General features: G+C 48.4%; 1 protein-coding gene and 1 pseudogene across 1 annotated transcript in view; both read left to right on the top strand.

Annotated features, from left to right (window-relative positions):
* Nucleotides 1-3,175, top strand: part of LOC144889913 (uncharacterized) — a 57,625-nt pseudogene extending 54,450 nt beyond the window's left edge.
* LOC137419063 (uncharacterized) overlaps nt 1-27,033 on the top strand; it is a 1,330,575-nt gene that overhangs the window by 1,191,529 nt on the left and 112,013 nt on the right. The gene's annotated exons all lie outside the window — the stretch shown is intronic.

Below are 27,033 nucleotides of genomic sequence, written 5' to 3'. Positions count from 1 at the left end.
GTGCTGTGGGCATTGGGTCACTGGGTGCGGCGTAAAAGGGATAACAAAGTCGAGTCCTTACGCTATTATTATATAGATAATGACATCGTAAAGGACACAAATAACAGGCACAAATAACTGATGTAATGTGTCAGAGTGATGTCATAGACATCAGTGCAACGCCAATAAATTCCAGAAAATGTATAAAAATGAATTTTATAATCTTTATTTTATGTGAATTGATTTAAATACTTAAACACTGTTGAACACAAATCGCCCTCTTGTTACTTCCAATAACCTCCAGTTTAGCAGTACTTGGACATGTTAAATAGGGTGGTGTTTTCGGGTGATGTAGAAGACTGCTTCAAAAGCTCTTAACCTCCGGAAGTTTTCTTTTTTAACAATCTTTAACTTCATTATTAGCTCACCTGGAACGAAGTTCCGGGAGCTTATGCGGTGGCGCGTTGTCCATCCATAAACATTCACAACTTCTTCTCCGAAACCACTAATAGGATAGCGAGCAAATTTGGCACAAATGATATTTGTTGTGTTGTGACAAAAGTTTGTTCACGGCATTAAAATTATCGAGGTCTAAGGGGGTTTAGCTGGATTCAAAGTGGATCTGCGTTTGACCCCCCCCCCCCCAAATAGGAATTAGCTTTGTCCTCTGAAATTACACACACTATTTCGAAGAAACTTCACCACCACCTTCATCACCTGTGATGGATCAATGTTTGTTCATGGCACTAAGAAAATGGAAGTCGAAGGGGCTCATCAACAAGGGTGTGGGGCATGTGGGTCCTGCTTTGACCCCCAAAATAGATAAATGCTTTCTTTTCAGAAACTACACATGCAATTCCAATTAAACCTGACCACAACCATCCGTTCATGACCCATGAGGTACCAACGTTTGTTCACGGCATTTAGAAAATGGTAATCAATTGTTGAGGGGTAGGGGAGGGGGCAAACGGGATAGGTTGCCCCCCAAAATAGTTCTTTTTTTGTTTGTTTAAAGTCTTATGATGATGTTAGTATGATTTACCTGCTGCCCTGTCTTCTCGCATCCATTGAAATTGGTTAAAAATGCCATGATACGGTTTAAAATACCCTTAGTCAGTGTAGTATACTGCTTTATTCTACCAGGTGAGCGCGCAGGGGTTTTGCCGCAATGTTTATATTTGAATTTAAGAATACATTCCATGACAACATGTTCGATGAACTCTCAAGATGGTTCTCAATCCCATTTCCCTGCAAACGACTTATGCTGATTTGTACACAGGTGATGTCTATTCTGTGCATGTGGAAGGCAGACAACACAACAATGATTCATCTGTCACAGAAGATTCAAAATGTGCTTCTGCAACGGAAGGTTCAGATGATATTAACATGACAAACGGAAGTGCTTCTTGTTTTGCAACTGGTGAGTGGAAATGTAAAAAATTAACATACGTACTATTTTTGTGTTGAGAAAATATATAATTTTCGGAAAAGTGTGAAATATTTTGCATTTTGATTTTGACCAAAAAAATAAAATGTTGTGTTTTTTGTTTCTGCAGAACAATCCAGAAGTAAGATGGGAAAAACAAGGTCCAGGCACAGCCTGACAGTGAAGAAGAAGCCTTTTATGAAGAAAGAATCACAACATCAAGACTCACTTCCTATAAAATACAAGTGCATGTCTGGGCCTCGCAACACCAAGATTAATATTAGATTAAACAAACACAAAAAGGATGTAGAAAGGGGAATACGTTATAAGTGTAATGTGTGTAGAATTGATTTTGCTTCAACGAGTAACATCAAAATACACATGAGGATCCACACTGGAAAACGTCCCCACAAGTGCACCAGCTGTGATAAAGATTTCTCTCGTAACAGCAATTTGAAAAGACATATGAAGATCCAAACAGGAGAGGGACCTCACAAATGCTCAATATGTGATAAAGTTTTCTCTCACAAAGGCGATTTGAAAAAACACATGAGGATCCATAAAGGAGAGCGACCTTACAAATGCTCGATATGTGATAAAGGTTTCTCTCACAAAGGCCATTTGAAATCACATATGAGGATCCATACAGGAGAGCGACCTTACAAATGCTCGATATGTGATAAAGGTTTCTCTCAAAGCAGCAGTTTGAAATCGCATATGAGGATCCATACAGGAGAGCGCCCTATCAAATGCTCGATATGTGATAAAGGTTTCTCTCACAAAGGCCATTTGAAATCACATATGAGGATCCATACAGGAGAGCGCCCTAACAAATGCTCGATATGTGATAAAGGTTTCTCTCACAAAGGCAATTTGAAATCACATATGAGGATCCATACAGGAGAGCGACCTTACAAATGCTCGATATGTGATAAAGGTTTCTCTCACAAAGGCCATTTGAAATCACATATGAGGATCCATACAGGAGAGCGCCCTAACAAATGCTCGATATGTGATAAAGGTTTCTCTCACAAAGGCCATTTGAAATCACATATAAGGATCCATACAGGAGAGCGCCTTAACAAATGCTCGATATGTGATACAGATTTCTCTCACAAAGGCCATTTGAAATCAGATATGAGGATCCATACAGGAGAGCGACCTTACAAATGCTCGATATGTGATAAAGGTTTCTCTCGTAGCAGCAGTTTGAAAACACATATGAGGATCCATACAGGAGAGCGACCTTACAAATGCTTGATATGTGATAAAGGTTTCTCTCATAGCTGCAGTTTGAAATTACATATGAGGATCCATACAGGAGAGCATCCTTACAAATGCTTGATATGTGATAAAGGTTTCTCTCATAGCAGCAGTTTGAAATCACATATGAGGATCCATACATGAGAGCGACCTTACAAATGCTTGAGATGTGATAAAGGTTTCTCTCATAGCTGCAGTATGAAATTACATACGAGGATCCATACAGGAGAGCGTCCTTACAAATGCTCGATATGTGATAAAGGTTTCTCTCGAAGCAACCATTTGAAATCACATATGAGGATCCATACAGGAGAGCGACCTTACAAATGCTCGATATGTGATAAAGGTTTCTCTCGTAGCAACCATTTGAAATCACATATGAGGATCCATACAGGAGAGCAACCTTGCTCGACATGTGATGAAGGTTTCTCTCAAAAAGGCCAATTGAAATCACATTTGAGGATCCATACAGGAGAGCGTCCTTACAAATGCTCGATATGTGATTAAGGTTTCTCTCAAAAACGCCAATTGAAATCCCATATGAGGATCCATACAGGAGAGCATCCTCACAAATGCTCTATGTGATTAAGGTTTCTCTCAAAAACATCGATTTGAAAAGATGATCTGAAAAAGGAGGTGGAGATTTTGAGTTCTGGGAGAACTTCCGACCACCTCCTAAAACCCGCCGATGGAGATAACAACCAAAGAGAGCATCCTAACAAATGTATTTGTTTCAAGGATTTCATTTCTAAATGGAGCTTGAACTTCCACAGTGCAACCTGCACTGGAGTGCTCACATAAAAAGTGCTCTGACTGTGGGAAAGGTTTTGCTGATAATGGTTTGTTAAATTCACATAGCATGACACACACTGATCGTGCTTCTTTCAGGGCCTTCCATAGGTTGCCAGTTTGTAATTCTTGTCTCTGTTCTTGCCATGTATCCAGCCAAGTTCCATTTGAGTTTTTTGATTGTGAGCAGTGTTTAGGAATTTTGTTTTCTATCTTATTTAGTTGTTGTTTTTTTCCCCTTTTTGGTTTTGCTCAGATGACATCTTTCCATGGCGGTTTGAACATCAATTTTTACTCTATCATTGCTGTCGTCCATGTTTTATTGCCATGTGTGATATGGAGAGAACACCCTTGTTGTAAAATTGTTTATCAGAAGAACACTCCTGCCTATGTTTTTCATGAACCTTGATTTGTAAAGGGTTTCGCAATAAAGAGAGGTCCTCAAAACACAAATGCAGTGTCTGTGTTATTGTGAATGTGTAATGGCACATTATGATCAATTATCTGTCTTTGGGGAGTTTGGAGCTGACAATATCCCCATAAGGAATCCCGATCAAACTGAGAGTTGTTCACCAAAACAGTTGAAATCCTTGCATAGTGTTTACCATCTCGACATCACTGCACTGAATACCATCACTGATTGCTGCCAAGCAGCTCAGCTACACAGGTCCTCATGTTGAAGGCCACACAGCTGGTTGCTACCGCATTTTTGTCAACATCAATGACAATGCATTGTTAATGGAAGGAATACATTTGAATACAGAGGGGAACTCACCCCCTACCTCCTTTCATCTCTCTCATCTCTCTCATCAATTCTCTCATCTCCTCTTACTGACCAGGTTGGAGTTCCTCAAGGCAGTGTTCTGGGACCTGTGCTTTTTCTAATCTTCATCAGTGATCTTTCTGACTCTCTGGAAAATCTTTATCTTTTTACTGAGGACTCCACCTTCTGCCGTTCCATCTCTCATCCCTCAGATCGACAGTTCCAGGAAAAAAAGCAGCGTCTTAACTCTCTGCAGACTTGGACAAAAATTACTAGCTGGTCAATCACATTGAACATGTTTAAATCCTGACAAATCTTACACTATCACTTTTTCTCTCAGGAAAGAGCATCTGGAAGACCCTCACATCTAGTTCCTCAACAACCCTCTTTGAAGAGGTTCTGTCACTGAAGCTTTTTAGTTTCACTATCTGCCGTGATCTTCCTGGGAAAGTCACCTGCCTAAGCTGACCTCCAAAATCAGTCATTAACTGGGCATCCTCCATCCTGCGTTGGCACTGCTGAGCTGCTCAACCCCCTAAAAAGCTTTCATCTGCAGTTTGAGGGATTGCTGTTATTCCCTTTGGGTTGGTGTTCCTGCCTCATACCTAGTGTGGCTTCATGCTGAGGAAACCAAATCTTTTATGATTTTTTGTACCTCCCACGATGAATCTGATTATGAGCATCATTCACTCTCTCACAACAGGCAGGTTGGTGGTCGTTCTATCATCTATCGACTCCTCTTCGGCTTTGCACCCCCTGCTCTTACAGTTCTGTCTCCTTAATTTTCCTGCAGGGTGCACACGGTTTGCCTGTAGTAAGCCTCTTCTGGTGAAACCAGACTCTTTCATCACCTTCATGGAAGGTGCGAATGCTCTGCCTGACGCGCATATGCCTCACTTGCACCTTCTCTCTTTCATTCCTCTTTTTCCACCTGTGGAACAAACTTTCACACTCCACACTCTGCAATCCCACTCCTCCCTCCAGGTCTTTAAAACAGGTTGTTCAGCATCATCTCATATCTTACTACATCTAAAACCTTGATATTTTCTTCCCCCGTTAATCTATCTTAAATCCACCTCCTTGAAATTCCAATTTCTTTCCTGAATAAAACATCCCTGTCGTGTCCATCTTATTTATCCCATAGATTCCACCCCAGCTTTCTGTCTTTCACAGATCTCCCGATGTCCCTGTTTCCTACTATTGTTGTACTTCCCTCTCTCTTCTCCTCTTGTCTCCCATTGCCCATATTATATATTCCATGAGTTAACTCTCATAGGAGCCGAGACTAAGTATACAAAAAAGGTTTCACTCTCTCCCCTTCTGTCCAGCACTATTCTTGGTCAGTTTCTCACAATGTGGATGTTTTCACATGCAAGTGGATGAGAACGAACATGAGGGATATTTGTTGTTATCCCAAGAAGAATTTGAGTATGGTGACGGCCTGTACACATGGAAACTGGTTCCTCCTCTCGATTCTGCACAGTCTGGTTGACAGTATATATTTGTGATCGGCTCAGTTCTGGAAACAAAGAAATGAATGACTGCATTGGTATGACTATATCTAACCATAAACTTTGAAATTCAATCCAATTATTGGGTCCATTTTTAAACCGTTTTTAAGCTTAAACTCTGCTTCAGAACATCCTTCAAATGGAATGGGGCTTCCATTGTCAGCCTTTAATCACAATCCATCCTGTAGGATTTCTTCCATTGGTCTTACAACGGTTTGGCAAGTTATCTTGTAGCCAGTCTCTGCTTGTTTTGCTTACCTGGGAACCAGTATCCCAAAGGGCCTGAACCTCAATGCCATTCAGTTTACAGGGTGTCATACACTGACGAACATCGACATTATTTAATGGTCAATCAGCAAAACTGAAACGCTGATTTATTTTGAAATTTGGAGACAATTTTCTTCATAAAGACTTGGCCTTTAATATGGAATATTTTTTTGTGGGGGTGAACTTACTTTTCAAGATGACTTAGAACCATAAGTTCATTGGAATTATGTTGATATTATTCGAGATTTTGTTAATGTGACCTTTAAAAGAAACAAAAACCACATTTGACATTTCGAAGCAAATAAATTGATCCTTGAAAGTGATGTAAACTGATATCAAACTCAATTCATGGACAGTACTGTGTTAAACTTCTGTGCGTTTTCCAGAAGTATCTTTTTATTTTGGCCATTAGCCAAAAAAAATTTGAACAAAAACAAAAGTTAAATTACGACTGGGATTACGGACAGTAAAATTACAGTTCAGTACTTCGTGTAACCCCCACGAGCATTCAGGAGAGCACGTACATGTTGAGGCATGCTGTTCACGAGATTTGCCCAGCTTTGGACAGGAATCATTTGCCATGCAGTGACAATAGTCTGCTGCAATTCACGCATAGAGGTAGGCTGCTGGTCCAAGTTGTCGATTTGACGCGTTAATTCTGCCCACAAGTTCTCTATCGGATTCATATCCGGGGACATGGCAGGCCACTCCATATGCTCTACACCACGGTCAGCAAGAAAGTGTTGGATCATGCGAGCACGATGAGGCCATGCATTGTCATCTTGGATGGCAAAGTTTCCTCGAAAGGTTGCACGAGCAAATGGAAGCAATGTTTCTTCCAGAATGACCCTGTACTTGAACTGGTTCAGGTTTCCATTCAGAACAACCAGGTCAGTTTTGCCCCCTGCATGAAAAGCATCCCAAACTGTCACCCCACCACCTCCAGCTTCGACTTTTGGCACTATACAGTCTTCGTTGTGGGCTTCATGCACTTGTCTGCGCACTCGGACACGGCCATCTTGACGATAGACCAGAAATCTAGACTCGTCACTGAAGGTCACGTGATTCCAGTGTCCTGGCTGCCATTGACGGTGCTGTCTGGCCCACTGCAATTGGCGCTGGCTGTGTTGTCTGGTCAGGCGTGGCTTTCTCAGGGGACGCCTGGCACGATAGCCTGCTTGAACCAGTCATTGGTTGACTAGCCTTCTGGATACAGGCACATTTGTCAGTTGCTGCCACTCAGCCCTAAGCCGATTAGCTGACTTTGTATGGCCATTGCAGACTAACCGGTGCAGCTGGCGATCATCTCTCCTTGTGGTTCTGCGTGGACGTCCTGGCCTCGGCATTGGAGTAGGGACACCCCTCTGAGCATTTCGTTTCAGGATCTTTGACACCTGACCTTGAGTGATGCCATACTGCCGAGCAATAGCACGCTCTTTCATGCTGTAATTTCGTAAAGCCACCACTCCATGACAAACAGCATTGTCGAGTTGACGGACCACCTCCAGAGGAAGCGGCAATAACTTTTGGGGATGTGCAGCAGTTGTTTTCCACTAATACAGAACACAACAACCCTTATATACCCAATTGTGAAGCCAATCGTCAAATGTACCTGTCCTTACATTTTGTCACGCCACCTGTGATATAATCCTGTTATTGACTTCTTGCTGCGAAAGACAATCAGTGACATGGTTCTTACAACTAAGACATCACCGAAGGGTAAAAGAAACTCACCAGATTGATATACTGAGTTCAGAAAGTAAACCCAAGTCAAGAAAAAAAAAATATTCAATATTAAATGCCAAGTCTGTATTTTGTCGCTCAATCCCAACTTTGCTCCCTTCCTCACTGAAGTTGTCACGTGGGAGAAGAAGAGCAGAGCGTTCCCCTTTCGTGGACTCATCGATGATGATGGCAGTATCCCCGCTGAGCAGCGTCAAACTGTCCAGCAGAAAACTACCATATTATGGAACTTATGCTTGGTCAAATTGCAAACTACTGCCCTGTGATATCCCATAACACTATAGTCCGAAACTTTCTGTCCTCGACTTTTTACAGAATAGAACTCGGGTGGTTAAAATCAATAACAGATACTCTAAACCCCTACGTATTAGCACAGGAGCACCTCAAGGATGTGTGCCGTCTCTGTTGTGGAAAACCAATCAGGTCCACACAACTTTAGTCCAACTTGTGGTTTAATTCCATTTAGATCATGACATCATCCTGTAATGCAGGAAATGCAATAAGTATACGATGTGGCATCACATGGGACCATTCATAACATTCAATGCAAGCAAGCTGGATATTCTATGCTGGTGTACCGTTAGCGAGTCTACCAGATGTAACGTGTCACAGGAGAAGTCTCGGAGCACCGTCCGCAGCAGCGGGTCTTATAGTCACGCCCCTAGCGGTGTCAACGAGCAGCGAGCATCACCCGGGTTCAGTACGAATACGATTTCACTACATTCTCCCCCCCATCAGAATAATACGGCGGTGCGGCTAGAAGCGAGCGAGCGTCAGCACGAACAGGGTGCGGAACATCAGTCGACCCAACCGTATCGGGCCGGGTGGCGAATTTCTCTGCCAGCGCACGTCCGAAATTCCCCGGGTACGGCATCACGTATCCCTGTGTCCCCGGCGTCGGAGGCGCCATCAGGGTCGGGTGACGAAGGGGGTAACTCCAAGTCGTCGGGCCCAGGTAGACCCGGCGAGGGGAGAGTCGGTAGACTTTCGGCGATGGGAGCGTCGGGAGAGGCCATAGTCTCATAGATGGGTTCGGTCGGTCCGTCCGATTCCCTACTCAGGTCGGCGACCCCGCATGGGGCAAGGTGACGGATGGAGACAGTAGTCTCACGGCCATCAGTCGTCATCACACGAGCATGCTCAGGATTAGCCTGGAGAATCTGCACTTTGTCCACTAGGGGGTCGTACTTGCTCGCGCGAACCGCCCGTTTAAGGTAGGCCGGCCCGGGCCCAGCGAGCCAACTGGGCAAAGACCGTATACACCCCGTGCTCCTGGGGTGGTGGAAAAGTCGCTCGTGGGGAGTTTGGTTGGTTGCCGTACACAGGAGAGCCCTGATCGAGTTCAATGCCGCAGGTAGTGACCAAGCCCATTTATCGAGGCCCCGGCCGAGGGTCCGGAGGTTGAGCATGATGGCCCTCCAGATAATCCCGTTGAAGCGTTCGATCTGCCCATTAGCCTGGGGTCTGTACGGCGTGGTGTAACTAGAAGCAATGTTATTTTGGAGCAGATAGCCGCGCACCTCCTGAGACAGGAAGACTGCACCCCGGTCGGTATGGACATAGGCCGGGTACCCAAACATTGAGAACAAGTTCTGTAAGCATCGCATCACCGTGGCAGCAGTCATGTCCGCGCACGTATAAGCAAAGGGGAATCGCGAGTACTCATCGACGATAGTGAGCAGATAGCGAGAGCCACTCGACATCGGCAATGGGCCCTTGAAATCCATCGCCAAGCGTTCCCACGGTCGCATAGCCTTAACCAGAGTCCCCATGGGAGGGTTATAGAAACGCGGTTTGATTTCCGCGCAGATAGCGCAGTCGCGACAGATACGGCGGATATCGTCAATCGAGTATGGGAGATTGCCACGCCGCAAAAAATGAGCGAAACACGTTACGCCGGGATGGCCCGCAGTGGCATGCAGCACCCTTAGGCCCTCCAAAGAGGTGATAGCCGCGCATGTAGCCGGTCGTGATAAGGCATCGGCGGCCCGGTTATCCTTCCCCGGGCGATATTTGATGGTGTAACAGAAGTCGGCAAGTTCGATACGCCAGCGAGTGATTTTCTCATTCTTAATGCGCTGGGCGTGTAAGGTGTCATACACGAACGCAACGCTTTGCTGGTCCGTAATGATTTGGAAGCACCGCCCGAGTAAGTACGGGCGCCATCGCCGAATAGACTCGACGATCGCATACGCTTCCTTTTCGACGGATGAGTGTCTCCGCTCAGCGGTGGTAAGAGTCCATGAAAAGAAAGCCACGGGACGCCCCCCCCTTGGGAGAGGGTCGCCGCGATGGCCTGATCCGAGGCGTCACTTTTGAGGACGAAAGAGCCACTCTCGTCGATTGTCGCCATGGCGGCTCGGGCGATGTCGGCCTTAAGGCTTTCAAAGGCCGCCAATGCGGCCGGACTCAGTGGGAAGGTGTCGCAGGCCACGAGGGGGCGAAGTTTCGCGGAGAAATTTTGCACCCATTTGGAGTAATGGGCGAATAGCCCGAGGGCGCGCTTCAGGGACGCCCGATCACAGGGAGGGGCCATGTCGAGCAAAGGTCGCAGACGCTCCTTATCCGGAGCGACAGAGCCATGGGTCATGGTGTACCCCAGAAGATCTATCGTGCGTAGGGAGTATTGGCACTTATCCTCGTTCATAGTTAAGTGATACCTCTGCGCGACCTCAAGGAAGCGCTTCAGATTAGCATCATGGTGCCCTTGGTCATATCCACAAACCGTAAGATTATCGAGGTAGACGAAAACATCGGTTAAGTGCTCCCGTGCAATGAGGTCATCCATGGCCCTCTGGAAACAAGTGACCCCGTTCGTTATCCCCAAAAGGCAATCGCGTAAATTGGTACAACCGCTGCCCCGACTCAAAAGCGGTATAGATACGATCCGCCCTAGAGATAGGGATCTGGTGGTATGCACTACGGAGATCGAGAGTGCTATAGACCGAATACTGGGACACCTGTTGCATCAGCGCGTCCATCCCCAGAAGGGGGTAGGCATCCAGCTGTGTAAAGCGGTTAATCGTTTGGGAATAGTCGATTACCATGCGTCTGCGGTGGGCCTCGCTGCGCACCACCAAGACCTGGGCGTGCCACGGCGACCTGCTAGGTTCTATGATGCCGTCTTTCAAGAGCTGAGCCGTTTCGTCCGCAATGAATTGCATGTCTGCGCGAGAGTAGCGCCGTGATTTCACCGCGACAGGGGTACAGTCGGAGGTTAGATTGGGGAACAGCGAAAGTGGCTGGATGTCAATTTGTGCTAGGGCGCACACCGCAAGCGCATCGTCCGCCCCCACAACAAGCGTGTCAGGCCCACCAAACTCCATTACCAGACATCCATGCAGCTTAAGAAAATCGTGTCCTAATATAATATCAGCACATAAAGCGGGTAAAACCATAAGGTGTACATCAGGAAAAACCCGTCCCTTTAGCACGAGTTTCAATCGGCATTCCCCCTTCGTGCTGAGTCGAAGCCCCTGGGAAGCCATGAAGATCCATCTCGTAGACCTCCAGATCCGCCATCCATGCCTGAGCACAAGTCGCTGGTCGATAAAACTATCCGTAGACCCTGTATCCACCAAGGCCCGAACACAATGGCCTTCGACCATGAGGGGAATAAGGGCTTGAGCCAGGCCAGACGAGGCTGCTGGGAGTGGGAGTGAACCCCCCGAATGGGTCGGACAAGCCTCGCGGGTGGATCCTATGCCAGCAACAGTTTTGCGGTCGTGGCCGGAGTATGCGTTGTCCATGGGGAATCCATTAATGCCATCAGAGGGCTTTCCCAAGCATTCCGGTGTTTCGCGATTCAAAATCTGACAATTCTGACGGGAAAAGGCCTCCGTAGTATTTGAAAACGCCTTTTGACACTTTTGGCAGGAAAAGGCCTCCGTAGTATTCGAAATCGCCTTTTCCGGGGTGAGGGCCACCGTTAACTCGTGGACGACACGAGGGGAACGTTCCACGGGGGCTTGGCGAGGCTTCAAAGCCCCTTGCGTGGCCCGGAGTTTGGTCAAGGACACGTACTTCGTGCCGGATTGAGGATGAGACTGTGGTGGCTGTCCGGTGACGCCCGCCAAGGACGTCTGAGCCCCCAGGGGCCCGCAGAGAGGGGACCTCCCCATCGAAGACGGGTAAGGCGCCGGGTTTCGGGCTCGGCTCGCAGGCTCCGCAATGAGCCCATTCAAGGTCGCCGCGACCACGCGACCGAGACCGCACGATTCAATTAGCCGCGAGCCGCGTGCCGTTTTCCTGCACACTTTCGCGTAATGTCCCTTTTGCAAGCACAAATGGCATATAGCGTCTCATGCCGGACACACGGGCCGGGCATGGCGTGGCCCCCCACAGAAAAAGCATGCGGCCCCGCGTAAGGCCTTGGGTCTGGCCGTAGCGGCAGCCGTCAGGACTGGGTCTTCCTCCGGAGCATCCCGGAGTTCCGCGAGCAGGTCCGCGTCCTCGGCGGTAGCACTCTCTGGCCGGGCGTGTAGTGTAGTGCTCGCCAAGAGGCGCGTGCGATCATAGGTGTTCGATTGCATCCGCACTTCGGTGTATACTTTCCCTTGCTCGAGTGCCGTAGCAAAGGTCAGGTCGGTCTTCTCTAGGAGCTTGAGCCGTAGTTCCTGGGAGGAGACCCCTGCAATAAAGGCATCTAAAAGAAGATCATCCTGAGCCTGCGCGGGAGTCCGTGGCTCCTTGATGCTGTCCAGCAAGAGCTGCCGGAGCTCCTGGGCATAGTGGTCCATCACCTTGTTGGGTTGCTGACGTCGCGTTAGCAGCAAATATCGTGCATACACCGGGCTTTTTTCCTTTATGTACAGCCGTTTGAGCTCCGCGATCGAGAGGTCATACGTCGCAAATTGAGCGATGGAATTGTACACCTTGTAGTCGATTTTTGAATGAAGCATTGCTAGCTTCGCGGCAGCCGTCGGCGCGGTCTCATGCTCCTCGAAATGATTCTCCAATGTTCTGAGCCAGTGCTTCAGTTGCAAGCCACCATCCGGGGCTTGCGGGTCGGCACAGAATACGGCAACCGCCAGCGTCTTGTTGCCAGCCATGTCGGTAGATATAAATGGAATTAAGTGTTGTGGAAAACCAATCAGGTCCACACAACTTTAGTCCAACTTGTGGTTTAATTCCATTTAGATCATGACATCATCCTGTAATGCAGGAAATGCAATAAGTATACGATGTGGCATCACATGGGACCATTCATAACATTCAATGCAAGCAAGCTGGATATTCTATGCTGGCGTACCGTTAGCGAGTCTACCAGATGTAACGTGTCACAGGAGAAGTCTCGGAGCACCGTCCACAGCAGCGGGTCTTATAGTCACGCCCCTAGCGGTGTCAACGAGCAGCGAGCATCACCCCGGGTTCAGTACGAATACGATTTCACTACAGTCTCCTCTCCTGTACTCCATGTATACAAAATGACTGCATCTCCCATCAGGACTCTGTCAGAATGTTCAAGTTCGCTGATGACATGACAGTTGTGGGCCTCATCTCCTCTCGTGATGAATCAGCCTGCCACGACGAAATCTCCCTCATGGTCAACTGGTGTCACAACAACAATCTACAGCTGTCCATCACAAAAACCAAAGAGATGGTTGTGGACTTCAGGAGGGACGAGATGGGGCTTTAGCCTCTGGTCATCAACGGCCAGGTGGTGGAGCAGGTGTGCAACTTTAAGTTTCTCAGCACCACCATCTCCTCCTCTCTGAAAATCCTCTCCTGTGGGAGGATAACACAATCTCTATCATAAAAAGGGCCCACCAGAGACTATTCTTTCTGAGGCAACCCAGGAAGTTCAGAGTATCAGGGGAGGGCATGCTCCAGTTTTATCGTGCTGTCATTGAATCTACACTTACCTTCTCAATAACTGTTTCGTTCAGCAGTATCACGGCCCAGGAAAAATATGAGCTGGACAAAGTCATACGTACAGCTTCCAAAATAATTGGAACTGACCTGCCCTCTCTCTCCTACATCCAAGAGTCCCGAATGCAGAGGGTTGGCCTGAATATCCTTGAGGACTCTTCTCATCCAGCCAATCCCCTGTTCGAACTCCTACCCTCAGGGAAAAGTCTCAGAGCCCTCAAGGTCAGAACCTCTAGGTTCAGGAACGGTACCTATGCTATTGCCATCCGCATTCTGAATGCACAGTACCACTCTTAGAACTATTAACTACTCATGAGCTTATAATGCACTTGGCTCTTCAGCTACAGGCCATTTTAAGCGAAGGGCCAAAATCAAATATCATGCTTAGTTTTTGAGTTACCTGCCAGATTCCTACAAACTAAGTACACCATGTTACCTTGCAAGTATTTATGATATCATACAATATTTCAGAGGTGTACCCCTGAAAATGTGTTGCGGTCACCTCTAAATCTAAGGTGGCGTCCAAAATGTGCGCCTTTTTGACTAACAATAAATATTTTGAGGATAACGTTTGAATAAAACCTCCAATCAGCATATATTTGGTGTCATATTAAAAGGAATTTAATTTGATACATGTTGATACCAATGTTGATGGCTTTTAGGGTGATTTACGTAACAATTTAGAGCCAAAAATGTGTTTTTTCGACATTTATTTTCCAAAAAAAAGATCTTAACTGAAATACATTTTTCTGCATATATCAAAATTCCTCTTCATGATTGGATTATTACTTTCCATGAATTTGCCCATATACAATATGCATACTGTGTAAAAAGGCCAGGTGTATCTCATGTTTTAGAAAAAAATTATAAAATTCAAAAGTCAATGATGTCTTCATCACAAAAAACGTTGTTTTTGCATATCTGTATAAACATGTGAGGTTTTAATGACTGAATATGTGTACTGAATACTGGACAAGTGTACAATAAATACTGTATATGATGCTATACAGCTCTCCTCAATTACCTTAATAAAATGTATATTTTATTAAAGTTGTTGCAATGACCTTGTAATACATGACGGCGCCCAAAATGGCCACCGTTGTTACCTTAAAACCTTATTTTTTAACATAACTCTTGATTAGAACCTCCAATCAACATATTGTTACGGGACCGCGGCGAGGATGTTGTTTGCCGAGCGGATGGCCGCCACGCCCAAACAGTTACCCCGACTAACCCGATTCCTGAACGATGGCTGAATCGCGCCACAGATATTCAATGGGGAAAAGACTAAGACGAAGGATGTAAAGAAGAAAGAAAGGCAAAGGGTAAGAAATACAAATATGATTAATTTACTATTTACACAATTGAAAGAAACCAAGGAAGAAGGAAGGATAAGAAAATAAAATACAGAAGAGGAAAGGTGACACAGTGAAATGCTAGCTTATCTATACAGGCTTAATTAACCCATGGACAGAACAAACAAAGACAGACTCACGCGGGGAATGATGACAGGAATGGCAGGAGGTGGATGGCTGGAGGGAGAGGACGAAAACTGGAACCGGAGCACGGTCAGGCCGGGAGTGAGCAGCCACCACCGCTGGTCGATCGGCACGTTTAGCAGCCGCCGTTCCTTCACAGCCACGGACGAAAACTGCCGTCGAAGCTCAAAGCTGTGGTGGTTTAAAGTTGCGGTGGTTGCACTTGTTCTCAGGCTTGGCACTTGTTACTTGTCCTCAGGCTTGGCACTTGGCACTTGTTCTCTCTGACTCCCTCTCTTCCTCTATTGCTTCGCCCTGACTCCCTCTTTCTGCTTCTTTCTCCCTCTCTCTCTCTCCCTCTCTGTCGCCACCTGCTGGCCGTTTGTATGCTTGTTGTACTGTCATGGCGTCTGCTTGTGGAGGCCTGTGAGTGCTCTGTGTTGTTGCTCCATTCCCTCCCCCCCCCCCCCCCCCCCCGTTTTCCCCCCTCTGTGTCCTTGTGCCTGTTCGTGGAGTCTTCCTGGTGATTCCCATATATGTTGAGATGGGAGAGAGAGCCGGAGAGCACAGGGTGATCGCTGGTAAGGGTTCGCCGTTTTTGGGTGTCGCCCGATCGGTGTTTGCTCCTTCATCTTAAACCTCTATTTTCTTTTTTTCCTTTCGTTTATCCTTCCTTCAGTTTGTTTTTTTGCCTCCCTTTTCCGAAGTTAGGGAAATCGGAGAGGTCTGATTGCTTCCCATTCCCGGAGTTCGGGTAGGGAAGATTGTATTATATATTCACCCTCCCCGAGTTGGGGAGGGGTTGTAAGTGCAGCTGTTCCAGCATGGCAGCTGCACTATCTCGATTTACGGCCTTTCAGAGCCTGACCCGTAAGCACGGGTTCTTTTGTGTACCTCCGGAACGTGAGGTTAGTGTCGAGGACGTTGTCCTCGCAACCGGTCGTGTTGTCGGGATCGACAAGGTTGTTGCCGCTTCGCGGATGAACAAGCGGATCGTTATTTTTTTGTCCGACGTGGATTGTGTCCCACAAATTGTCGAACAGGGTTTGACAATCGATCCAGATTTATTTATAATGATTTCCCCACTAGATAGCCCAGCGATAAAAGTCGTGATATCAAATTGCCCCCCATTTGTATCCGACGATGTACTAATTAAAGAGTTGTCCCGATACGGTACCATCGTGTCTCGTATCTCCATGATTCCCTTTGGGTCACGAAACAACGATTTAAGGCACGTGGTTTCATTCTGGCGGCAAGTGTTTATGATTTTAAAAAATTCCCAGAAGGATTTAAACCTTATAATAAAATTAAAACATCAACAGAACGAATATACAGTGTACGTGTCCACCAACGTTCTAAAATGTTTTGGCTGCGGACAATTTGGGCATGTTAAGCATGACTGCCCCCGAAAAGAGAATTCTCCACAAGTGCAACCTCCCCTCCGAACCGGGAATAAGCAACCCCCCCACCTTCCCACCACCGGTCCAAACCCTTCCACCACTGACCCAAGCCTTCCCACCACCGACCCAAGCCTTCCCACCACCAAACCAAACCTTCCCACCACCGAACCAAGCCCTCCCGCCGCCGAACCAAGCCCTCCCACCACCGACCCGAACCTTCCCACCATCGACCCAAGCCTTACCACCACTGATCCCAATCTGTCCACCACCGACCCAAGCCCTCTTACCACCAATCCAAACCCCCCCGCCGTACCCCCTTCCCCTCCCCTTGAAACAGGGGCCCCTCCCTCTACTGAAGGATCTAATTGCAGCCATCTCCTGTTAACTATAGATCTCACCCCCCAGGCGACATCGTCCAATCACAGCTTGTTGCCTGCTATAACTGATCCTACCTCTCCCGCCATGGTAGCTGATAGGAATCCCCTCCCGATGATCACGTCCTCCCTCCCCCCCCCTCCCCCCAAACCCTTGCAATCTCTTCCCACTAACCAGGACGAGTTTCAATTAGTCTGCCCAAAAGGAAAAAGACATCTGCAAACAACAGATGAAAACGGTCATCTCTTTAAAAAACCTACAACTGAAAACCGACAGCCCCTCCTCTCTGGCCTAGATTTGTCCCTCGTCACAGAAAATCGTTTCTCGGTATTGGAGGACATAGATGTGGATGAATCCTCGCCCTTGTCTACTGACCTAGAAACTGATATGGTTGAACCGCAAAAATTAGTACCCCCGCCCTCCCCCCCCCTCCCCTGAAGATGGCTCATTTCTCTCCCTCCCCGTCCCCTCCCTCTATGGACTATGCCCCATCCGATAACGTGGAGGGATGTGATGACGGTGAGGAGATAAATGATGAAAACCAGTGTGACACACCATCTGAGCCATCTGATATAGATGACTCTGTTAGTGAATGTGGTAGCCTTAAGGAAGAAGAAACCCCTCCAATCCCTCCCTCCGAGATAAAAAGGTTTCTTAAGGACACATTCCGAAAAAGGAATGTTGTAATAGAAACCTTTTTTCCGGAGCTACCTGATTTTATACATTCCGCTAGACTGATGGTAAAACGGCCCCACGTTTTTAATTTCAATTCCTCCCAACGTCACCGTTTAAAGAAGTGGTTGCAAAAAGCTAAGAATGAACTGCTATCAAAAAATTGAGTGGTTGTCACTCCTCCTTATAGCTGTAATGAGGTTTTCCATTTGTAGCTTGAATATTAACGGAGGATGTAGCTCTGTCCGTAAAGTTCAAGTAAGGGATTTTTTATTACAGAAGAAAGTTGACATTGCCCTCTTACAAGAGACACATGCCAACGACTGCTGTGTCGCAGAGTGGTGTAGGCTCTTCCCCGGCCTGTCCTTCTTTAGTAACGGTGACTCCCGCAAAGGCGGTGTCGCAATAATTATTAGCCCCTCCTTTTCGCCTTCATCACTTAAATTCGACGAAATACACAAGGGATCCCTAGCATCCCTAGAATTCCACTACTGTGGAAAATTCTATACTATTTTTAATATCTATGCCCCAAGTACGCCTGTAGCTCGGCGAGTTTTTTTTAATGACCTTGGGACACACATAACGTCCCTCGACAGCCAAAACGCCCTAAAAAACCAAGACAATCATGTTTGTATTGGTGGAGATTTTAACTGCACCCTCCAACCCCAACTAGACAGGAACAGTGCAGAGCCCCATCCTGCCCCAACAATCCCTCTCACCAAATTTTTAAAACAAATGAATTTGACAGATATATGGCGGGTACAACACCCATCAATCAGGCAATACACATGGTGTCGATGCATTCAGGGTAATATTGTACTTGCTCGCTTGGACAAGTTTTATATTAATCCTCCACTTGAACGCCTCGTTCTGTCATCCAAAATTTGCCCATCAGGATTCTCGGACCACAGCGCAACATTTCTCAAAATTTCTGCCCCCTGCCCGAAACACAAGAGTGCTTTTTGGAAATTTAATAACAACTTACTTGATGATAGTACCTTTAAGGACATTTTTCCGGAAATTTGGAATATTCTGGTTGCCTCCCAAGGGAATTTCTCAAACCTCAGACAATGGTGGGATAATGCCAAAACGCACATCGGACTGTTCTGCCAACAATATCGTGCGTATGGTGTTCAAGAGGAAAGAAAAACCACAACCTTACTTGAAGATGAAATCCTGGAATTACAGGAACAGCTTCAGGGAACTGCAAGTGTGAGCTACCAGGGAATGAGGCAACAAATCCATGGAAAAACGGCCTTACTGAATTCCATATCCGAAAGGCGAGCACAAAATGCTTTATTGCGCCTGAAGATGAGGTACATACACGACCTTGATGCTCCAACCAAATTCTTCTTCAGCCTTAAAAGGGGGGCCTCTTCGTCAATGATTACACGCTTGCTCCATGATGGGGAACTCCTTTATGAAGATGGCAGAATCAGGGAATGTGCCCGGAAACATTTTAAACAACGGTTTATGCGGCATGACATTAACCAGGATGCAATATCGGAACTTGTTTCTAACCTTCCAACATTGGCGGAGGATCAGAAGCAGCAGTTGGAGGATCCTCTTAGGTTACCTGAGCTCACCGCTGCCTTGAAGGCCTTGGAACCTGATAAAGCCCCTGGACTGGATGGGCTGACAAGTGAATTTTTCCAGTTTTTTTGGGACACCATTGGACCTCACCTACTGCGGGTATTGAATGAATGTTTAGAGGATGTATAACTGCCGTGGAGTTGCCGGAGAGCAGTCACCACCTTAATTCCTAAGAAAGCGGACACTCAACTTATAGAGAACTGGCGTCCTATTTCTGTTTTATGTACGGATTATAAAATTTTAGCCAAAGCCTTGTCTAATCGAATGAAACCTTTTATGAATGTACTAATAGGAGAACATCAATCCTTTTGTATTCCTGGACGTACTATTTTTAATAATATCTTTCTTATCCGTGATACCATTCGGTTTTGTAACAATTTTAATATGAATGTTGGTCTGTTTTTTATTGACCAAGGAAAAGCCTTTGACTGTATTGACCACATGTACCTTTTTAGAGTTTTAGAGAATTTTGGGTTTGGACCTATTTTTATCTCGTACGTTAAACTTTTGTATTGTAATATATCCAGTGTTCTTAAAATTAATCAAGTATTGTGTAGCCCCATTGCTGTACAACGGGGAGTACGGCAAGGTTGCCCGCTATCTGGACTTTTATACTCTCTTGCCATCGAACCTCTTCTGCTCCAATTACGTACGCACATTTCTGGCTTCACTGGATCAATTCTTACCACACCGCTAAAAGTCTCTGCCTATGCAGATGATGTCTGTATTTATATAAAAAATAGTGCTGACGTCACTGCGGTGGCTCAGACACTAAAAACATATTGTCAGGCTTGTTCAGGCCAGGTAAACTGGAAGAAGAGTGAAGCCCTTTGGATAGGACCTGGAGATTGCCCGCCAATTGTCCTACCAGGAGGAGTGAACTGGCAGAAAAGTGGCATTAAATACCTCGGTATTTTCCTCGGAGACAACACCTTTGAGCAGCAGAACTGGGTGGGATTACCAGACAAGGTAATGGCAAAACTGGCCCGCTGGAAAGGACTTCTTTTTCAACTTTCGTACCGCGGAAGAACTCTCGTCATTAACAATCTTGTCGCCTCTATGCTATGGCATAAAATGATATGCCTACAACCGCCCGGGAGCCTTCTTATTACACTGCAAAAGAGCATTGTCGACTTTTTCTGGAGCGGGAAACACTGGCTCCAACCCCCCGTGGCATACTTACCACTCACTGAAGGTGGCCAAGGTCTTATTGATATCCGCAGCCGGATTATGGTCTTCCGGCTTCATATCGTGCGCCAACTTGTATATGGAGATGAAGCCCTACTCTGGAGGCCTCTGGCTAACTGCATATTACAGCTTACATGCAAGCTGGGTTACGACCGAGAACTTTTCTTGATGAACCCTCATCAAATCGATTCATCCTTGCTGCCCACCTTTTACCAAGGGGTGATGAACGCCTGGCAAGCCCTGTCCTTTTCCCGTGAAATGGCAACATACAACATGGAAATGTTGTTGAACGAGCCTCTATGCTACAACCCCTTCCTGGAAAACAGCTTGAATAATAGGGGACTCGTTCAACGTTTTGTTGATGCCAAGCTGCTGCGAGTGAAAGACCTCATGACAGAGTCTGGGAGCTGCCGGCTGAGTGCTGCCGCTGTGGCACAAAAAACCGGAATAAAATCTGTCAGGATCATCTCTCGGTTCCTTCAAGGGATATCCACAACGTATCGTAATACCTGCGAGGAACTTGGCCCTTCCCCCGAGGAAACAGCGGGTGACTTCCCCAAACTCCTAGTCTTCAGCCCGCCACTTAATCTGTCCCCTGGCCTGAACAGCCCTGATGATACTGCATTATCCCTTCCCGCCTTTCCAAATAAAACTTTGTACAACGCGTACGTTAAAATTTTATACGCAAAAACATTTTCTGAGCACCCGAGGCTTCGATGGCGGGATGTTTTACCCCCAATACCACCCAATTGCCCCAATTGGCGAAGTTTTTATCTCTTGCCTACTCCAAAGTATGTTGGAGATATTCAATGGAAACTTGTACACTGGATTTTACCTTATAATGTTTTACTGAACCGGTTTTCTACTGCTAACTCTAATCTATGCCCTTTCTGTGCATCCATTGAAACCCTACCGCATATATACCTTGAGTGTGAACGATTGCAACCTCTTTTTACATTCCTTCAGGAACGCTTTGTGAAGCTTGGTTCCCTCTTCAATCACAATGTTTTTATTTATGGTGTTTTAGGACCGTCTTCCCTTAGGAATGTGGTTTTAATGAATTTTTTAATTGGCCAGGCCAAGTTTGCAATTTATAAATCCAGGAAGAAAAAAATGGGAAACACTTCTGACTCGTCATGTGATGTACTGCTCACCCTTAAGGCTCTTGTAAATGCAAGACTAAAGCTAGAGTACTGGTTTTTTTAAATGAACAAGAATTTAACATGTTTTAAAGAAAAGTGGGTTTTTAATGATGTCATATGCACACTTGATGATGATGATTTGAAAATAACTTTTCCTTGAGACCATTTTATTGTGTTTTGCTTCTTTGTGACTGAACATAACTGTTTTTTTGTACTCTTGTAATAAAAGGAAGAAACAGTCAGTCTCTCTTGCTCTCTTGGCTTCGCTTCGCCCCTCTTATTTTTTAAAGGCTTCCGCGCACGCTCTTTATAGCGCCTCAGGCGATCAAGCCGCTGGTGTCCAGGACACGCCCATCGGTGAGCTCACCTCGGCCCTGGTTGGTCACGCGGGCTCCCGATCCCACCCTTAGAGGAGGCATTGGCAAGGCCACGCCTTGTTCCCGGCACTGGGCCGACTCCTCCCACCTTCGGCTCCGAGATTACCTCGTGGCTAATGGAGTCTTGGGATGAAACAAACCACAGCTGTAGCAACCCTAACAAACTGCCCAGTGCAGTTGGCAATTGAGGCTTTGAGGGAATGCAGTTGGCAATGGTTGGAAGGGGAATGTGAAGGGAATCTACTCTTATTTCACTTGATGCAATGGAGTATTTAAATTAATGGAAGACACAGCCTTACACTAATACACATAATAAGGATATAACTACCGAACAGGGATATATGGTGTCCTGCGTGTATGTTTTATGGAATTAACTACGGGAACACCCTTTGACCTTTATACAACAACAAATGCAGGAAGGAGGGTGACATTTTACAACAATTCATTACACAACAATAAAAAAAAAAACATTCTCATATCCACAACACTGCACCCTCCTCGCCTTAGGCACGTCCCGGGCCTATGAACTTTTACCTTTAGTGTGGCACGTAGGTGTAGTTCCCTCTACATTTAACCTGACCCTGAGTGTGACAGTTTTAAAACACCAATAAATACGTCCCGCTGCTCCATTGCACCCTGCTTAACAGACTCACGGCCACAGCTAACCGAATTGCAGAATGGTCTTCAAACTAAAACACTTACGGTGGGGGCGCATTATTTACAATGACTACTTTATTTACAAAACGCAACCCAGGACCTGTGATCATTCTTTTGGGGGGGGAGACAGTCTGCCCTGCATCGATGCACCATGAAAGCACCCAAAAACGCACCAAAGCACCCTCAAGCACCAATCGGTGCACAGTCACTACAGTTCAATAATAAAATAACTAAACAACCCCAAACCCTGCTGGTGGTCTCTTGCTCTTCGGCTCCCTCTGCTGGCTATTTGTTCTTCCAGATGTTGTCTTTCTTTCATTTTCTTACTGGCGGCCTATTGGTGGAAATAAACCTGCACAGAATGTGTCCATTGTTTTGATTTATTTATGGCCCACAGGACCGACTATGTGTGGTTCACCTGTGCGGCATACGTGCCTGGTGACCAAGGTCCGCCAGCAAGATCTCGGGCCCTCATGGCCGGTTCCAGCAGAGGGGCCATGCCCCAACCCATGTGGTCCATAAGATGGTGCATCGATGCAGACAGCTGGTTCCGGGTGTTTCCGGCGCACAATGGCAGACTCACGCACGCTCCCCTCAGCGCCCAGTGGCGCACAGTCCTCATGTGGGAGACAAAGGGGGGAAAAAGACAGATGAGCGAGGGGTAAGGTCACAAGGGTACACATCAAACAAGGTACTGCAAGGCGAGGTGCGTATGGAGACGGAGTGGAGAAAAGCTCATTCTGCATTCTTGATTGATATGGCAGGGTATGTATCACACACCCAGTGCACAGAGGTGCTGCTGCTTGAGGAAATATGCTTCATGATGATCTTCATTACTTGTTTCCGCTAAATCTCCAAAGGTTGCATTATGAGCAAGTCTCAGGGTTTGAATGAGGGCCATTGCGTCCAAAATAATGACGGTGGGTTGTCGGGCCTGGCGTTTCCTCTGGTTCAACCAACTTCTCCAACTCATGCATCAGAACGGACTTTGACGTTTTCACAAGACCACCACTTTCCATTGCTAGAGAATAGGGCAGGGCTCCGAGTGGGTCCTGAAGAACTTCATCAATGTTCAACCCTCGGTCCATAGCGATGACTGTCATCTTGTGAAAGAGGTCTTGAGTGTATCGCATCGTAAATGTATGCCCCTGAAGCATAAGGTTTTTAGTTTGGTCATTCATGCTGATATCCATTATCCCCCAGGTGATTTGGAGTCTCTGTTGACCCCCATTTCTGTCTCCTGGTCAACAGGTATTCTGGCAAATGGGTTGCTGCTCTTCTGAATGGAAAACAAGTTTCCATTTAAAAGTTGTTCTTCAGCATCACGATGAGTATCAGCGTGGTTCAGCATCATAAGTAGGTAGAGTGGCTTGTATCGGGCATAAATCGTTCTGCCGCCTGCGAAAAACCATGGTAGCATCTCCATTTCTGAGTGGAGATGTAGCAGCCAATCACCTGCACGAGAAGCTCGAACATGTCGCAGAAGTATGCCAATTATGTCAATATACATAGACCAAAATTTGCCATTTGGACCAAAAGATGCGATGTATTCTTTGTAGAGCTGGAAAATCAATTTGAATGCGTCTGCTCCAGTAAGTTTCTCAAGCGCGTCAGTGGATATGTTGTGATGTAGTCTATCAACATCGCACTTTAGGGTTTCCCAACAGCTTGTGTTCTCCAATTGCTTAACAAATGACATGAAGCGAAGTCGATTAAATGCTTCTGCTGCGAGAGAATGGGCATATCGACCTCGCTCCCAGTGGTCTCATTGTAGTACTGAAGCACGGTGTTATGCGCGCTACTTGCTTGCAAGGAGGAAGCGGACAACACGGTAGGTTTAAAGAGTCTATATTTCAGAGCTCCACTGTAACACTGGAGCGCTCCAGGCTGCGTGCCCGGTGTATATCCTGAGGCCACGCCTACCGCTCGGGCATGGCCGCCGCCCACTTGGTGCGCGGAATGATGTCATCATGCCAGTGGGCTTTCGTGCCCGCCACACGCCCCCCCCCCCCCAGAATTCCCACGCACCTGGAGGGCCAGTTTGCAGGGCAAACGGATGACCCGGCCGAAGCGCCCCCTGGCGACTGGCGGCGTCCGGGGTGCAGGGATGCCAGCTGGGATGCCTCCGGCTGTACCCGGGATGGGTGCCGGACCGGGGGGCAGCGTGCCAGCAGGGCTGGGCGGTGCCAGGGGTCTGCCCGCAGGGGGGCGGCCTCAGCGCGGGGGCCGAGCCACCAGCGGTGGGTGGTCCACCTCGAGGTGGGCCAGCTTGAGGCGATCCACTGAGACGCGGTCGGGAGTACTGCCGATGTCCAAGGTGAAATGTTTCACCCCGGTCTCCAGCACGCGGAAAGGCCCATCGTACGGGGGACGCAGTGGTGTCCGGTGGGCATTGTGCCGGACGAAGACATACTCTGCGTTGCGAAGCTCCGGGGCGACGTGCATGGGTGGGTGCCCGTGGTGCTCCGTCGGCACCGGGGCGAACCTCCGGGCAGTCTCCTGCAGCGCGGAGCGCTCCTGCGCCGCGGACCATGGTGCCGTGGGGTCGGGGAGGAACTCGCCCGGCACCTGCAGCGGTTGTCCAAAGACCAACTCCGCCGCGGATGCGCGCAGGTCATCCTTGGGCGCCGTCCGGAGGCCCAGCAGGACCCAGGGGAGCCTGTCGACCCAGCCGCCGTCGCAGAGGGTGGCCCGGAGCACGGCCTTCAACGCAGCAGGACCCAGGGGAGCCTGTCGACCCAGCCGCCGTCGTGGAGGGTGGCCCGGAGCACGGCCTTCAACGAGCGGTGGAACCGCTCGCACAGGCCGTTGGCCTGGGGGTGGTAGGCCGTGGTCTGGTGCAGCTGGACCCCAGCCCCCGCGCGACCATGGCCCAGAGCTCCGAGGTGAACTGGGGGCCGCGGTCGGACGAGATGTCCGAGGGGGCACCGAACCGGGCGACCCAGGTGGCGATGAACGCCTGCGCGATGTCCGCCGCCGTCGTCGCCGCCAAAGTCACGGCCACCGGGTGGTGCGGTCCACCATGGTAAGGACATGGGTGAAACCCCGCGAGGGGGGCAGAGGCCCCACCAGGTCCATGTGAACATGGTCAAACCTGTGTTCCGGCACCGTAAACGGGGCCAATGGGGCCTGGGTGTGCCGGTGCACCTTCGCGTGCTGGCATGCGAGGCACGTCCCGGCCCAGCCGCGGACAGCCTTCCGGAGGCCATGCCAGACAAACTTGTCGGCGACCAACCTCTGGAAGGCCTTCGTGCCCGGGTGGGACAGGCCGTGGATGGCGTCAAAAACCTGGTGCTGCCAGCCCGCGGGCATGATGAGCCGAGGCCGCCCGAGGGAGATGTCACACAAGAGGGCCGCGCCGTCGAACGGCACCTCGGTGACGCGGAGGCCCCGTGACGGCGGTCCGCAAGGCCTGGACACCGGGGTCGGCGGCCTGGTCCGCCGCCATCCGGGCATAGTCGATGCCAAGGTGGACTGCGTGGGCGACGGACCGGGAAAGGCAATCCGCCACCGGGTTGTCCTTTCCCGCGATGTGCCAGATGTCCGTCGTGTACTCAGACACGGCCGAGAGGTGACGCTGCTGCCGGGCCGACCACGGCTCGGTGACCTTGCCCATCGCGCAGACCAGCGGCTTGTGGTCGACGAAGGCCATGAATGCACGGCCCTCGAGCAGATGGCGGAAGTGCCTGACCGCCAGGTGAAGCCCGAGTAACTCGCGGTCGAAGGTACTGTAACGGCGTTCGGGCGGACGAAGCTGCCGGCTTTATAATGCCAGCGGTTTCCAGGCACCACGCACCCATTGCTTGTGCACCACGCCCACTGTGTAGTCCGAGGCATCAGTGGTGAGGGCGATCGGTGCATCGGGCGCCGGGTGCGCGAGCATGGTGGGGTTAGCCAAGGTGAGCTTCGCGCCCGCGAATGCCGCGTCCATCTGCTCGGTCCAGGTAACGTCACTTTTGCCCGGCTTCCCTCGGAGGGCCTCGTGGAGGGGGCGCAGGAGCTGGGCGATGCGGGGCAGGAATCGATGTTAAAAGTTTACCATGCCCAGGAACTCCTGGATCCCCTTGATCGTGCGGGGGCGCGGAAACCCCTTCACCGCCTCCACCTTGGCCGGTAGGGGGACGGCCCCGTGCCTCGTGACGCGGTGCCCCAAAAAGGCGATGTCGGCGACACCGAACCGGCACTTAGCGGGGTTCACGATGAGGCCATGCTGGCCCAGGCATTCAAAGAGTGTGCGGAGATGGTGAAGGTGATCTTCGCGGGACGCGCTGGCGACGAGGATGTCGTCCAGGTAGACATACAGAAAATCCAAGTCGCGCAAGATGCTGTCCATAAGTCGCTGGAACGCCTGAGCCGCATTTTTCAAACCGAAGGGCATCCGAAGAAACTCGAACAGTCCAAATGGCGTGATGACCGCCGTCTTCGGGATGTCCACCAGCCTGATGGGGACCTGATGGTAGCCGCGTATGAGGTCCACCTTCAAAAAGAAGGACATGCCCACCAACCGGGCGGAGAAGTCCTGTATGTGGGGGACGGGGT

Source organism: Myxine glutinosa, chromosome 1 (assembly GCF_964187855.1).
Source record: "Myxine glutinosa chromosome 1, kmMyxGlut1.1, whole genome shotgun sequence".
Lineage (NCBI taxonomy): Eukaryota > Metazoa > Chordata > Myxini > Myxiniformes > Myxinidae > Myxine > Myxine glutinosa.
This window is presented reverse-complemented; position numbering and strand designations above follow the sequence as displayed.